The following is a 3,010-nucleotide window of genomic DNA, read 5'->3' as shown; positions in this document are numbered from 1 at the left end:
CTTTATGCTCCCGGTGCAGATCCACTTGGGCTGCATCAATTCTGGCAGCCTTCTCTACCTGCTCATTGTTTTGGTGTTCTTCAGGAGCACAGCTCCTAGGCAGTGAGCATCCCCATGGCTTACCTTCAGAGCCATGTTTCCTACCCGAGCAGCAAGGTCCTGCCACAATGAAGCAGCCCAGATGGACTTCCCCCTGCCTTGCCAATGGATCTTCTTGCACTGCCACCATCCAAGAATCTGTGTAAAGTCCTGGACAGTTTTCTCTCTCAGCAATCTCTAGAGCCAGTTGGATGCTTTCACTGCTGCATATTGCCAAGATTCACATTCCCCTACAACTTGTTGTGTAGGACTCCATACAGCAGCTCTCACTCCCAATGGTTTCCTACCACCCAATATGATCCAACAGTAACCAGAGCATGAGGCCTTTCATCCTCAGATAACTCCTTGTATGGTGCTGCCTCCTGGGCACCAACCACTTCCTCAGGCCACTCTCCGAAATCTCTGCCCTCTGGCCAGTCCAGAATCTCTCCCAGAATCCCTGGCTGCTTTGGTTTCCCCAGTCCAGCTTGCTGCGTAATCAGTGCTGCTCACTCACTGCCTGTAGTGCGGGGCTCATGATGTGGAGAGGGAAAGTTCCCTCTGAACATCCAGGGCAGCACAGGCAAGCTGGGTGCTGAGAGGAGAGCTGCTTCTGTCCCCATTACTTCTGAAGCAGCTCCAGCTCCTTCCTAGGCTGCTGTCTTGGGTTTAACGAATGGGACAGGTGCTCTGTAACCCTTCTCTAAAGCTGTTCAAGAAAGCCTTCCACACAGGATTGGAGAGAATGGAAGTGTAAATGAAAGTACTCTTCATAACTCCATCCTGCAGTACAGAGCATAGAAAAGACACAAAATCCATAGTCCACCTCAGCAGAGGCTCTCCAAAGGCTTCCTCAGGCCAAAGCTTCCCACAGCCTTCCTCCAAACAGAGCCAAACACCCAGGCTGCAAATGCCCCTTCCTGCACCATGCCTCTTAGGCCCTGCCCCATCCCTGAGTGATGCAGGTCCAAATTCTGCTTGCCAGCTCCAGGCTGAGCCAGACCAGGCCACTCCAGGCTCCAACTGGCAGCATTGCCATGGCCGAACCTGGCCTCACTCCCCTGCACCAAACCCCATTAAAGCTCTGTGAACATTCCAGGAGCAGAGAGGGAGGAAAAGAGAAGAACAAAGAGAAATGTCCATTTGTATAGAGATGCAGGGCTTATGGGAATGAAACAACAAAAGATTGCACTTTCCAGTCCACCTCCTGGACCTATCTACCCTCTGGAGGCCTCTACTCTATGGTTTAAGACATCCCAGTGCCTTAAACCCACAACAGCTGCTAAGATCTCCTTCTCAGTTGGTGTGTAGTGGGCTTCTGATCCTCCATATCCTCTACTTCAAAATCCCAATGGCCGACCTCAGGTTCCACCTGATGTCTTCTGCCAGAGACTCCAAGTGAGACCATGCTCCCTGGCTGCACTGCAGAGGACATTTTGCACCAATGGTCCTGTTTGGATAGGCCCAAGTGCTCCTGCACAGCTCTCTCTTGTTTGATCTGTTCAAAGCCTAATTGTTGCTCACTGCCCCACTCAGAATGATTCGTCTTCCAGGTCACTCAGTACAGAGGGCTCACAAGTTGATTATATGTGGTGGGTTGAAATTCCACCCCCAGCATTAACTTTGTCTCAGTCACTCAGTTGGAAGCAAATACAGGTATTTACAATTAGCAAACAACACAGAAACCCCCTGGTGAGAGACCAGGGAAACTGTTGCACTGCTGCCCCTCTCCGTGTCCCAGGAGAGAAAGGAGCAGAGAGAAAGCAGTGGGTTAGACTTATCTGAAACAATGCAGCCAAGGTCAGCCGAGAAGCAGCTTAATCTCTCCCCAGTGAAGCAAGCAGAGAAGAGATCAGAAAAGGGAAAGAATTGTTTTGGTACAGCCAAGCTTATAGCAGATATTTCTCCAATGAATTTGTTCAGAATAATCTTTTGTTTTCCTTTTTACAACCAATACTGATTTATTTATATTTTTCTACTTTGCTTCTCAAAATCTGTAAGTACATTTTAAAGGCATAGCCTCAAACCACCACAATCCCCAAACCACCACAATCCCCTCCTTGTGTTCAAGTCCAGCATTTTTGAGTCTGTCCAGCAGTCAGGCAATTTGATTTAAGGTGCCCAGGTTTCCCAGATAAAAAAAATAAATTAAAATAAAGTTGATCAGAATAAAAAATTAAAATATTTTTTTTTAAAATTACAATAACAAAGTAAAAATAATAAAATAAATTTAAAAAAAGTTTAAAGTAAAAAATAAAAAATGACAAAAAATAAATTAAAAAATAATAATTAAAGAAAATTACAGAAAAATTAATTAAAATAAAATGCAAAAATAACGAACAATTAGAAAAAATATATAAAAATTATATTTAAATGAACAAAAAATTAACAAAAATGATTAAAAAGTATAGATAAAAAAATAAATGCATTAAAATTGTATAAAAATAATTAAAAAACAAAAATTAAAAATTAAAAATTAATTAAAAATTAAACACAATAAAATAAAAACTAGATTAAAAATAAAAATAGAAAATGTAAAAATATAAAACTAATTTAAAAAAATTAAAATAAAAAATCTCAAATTATAATAAAAAATTTGAATAAAAATATAGATTACAAAAAATAAAATAAAATAACAAAAAAGAGAAAAAAACAATTAAAGAAATTAGAAAAAATACAAAAACAATTAAAATAAAAATAAATTAAAAAATAATTTAAAAAGGAAAAATAATAGGGAGAAAATGAAAATTAAACTTAAAAAATTAACAAAATCAAAACAAAACAAATTTATTAAAAATAGATTTTTTAAAATGATTTAAAAATGGAACAGCAACAACAATTTAAAAATATATCGTGTTAAAAACAAACAAAAAAATCAAAATTAATTACAAACAAATAATTAGCTACAAAATATGTGGAATCATAGACTCAT

This window comes from Dryobates pubescens, unplaced genomic scaffold (genome assembly GCF_014839835.1).
Source record: "Dryobates pubescens isolate bDryPub1 unplaced genomic scaffold, bDryPub1.pri scaffold_56_arrow_ctg1, whole genome shotgun sequence".
Lineage (NCBI taxonomy): Eukaryota > Metazoa > Chordata > Aves > Piciformes > Picidae > Dryobates > Dryobates pubescens.
Note: the sequence above shows the minus strand (reverse complement) of the source record.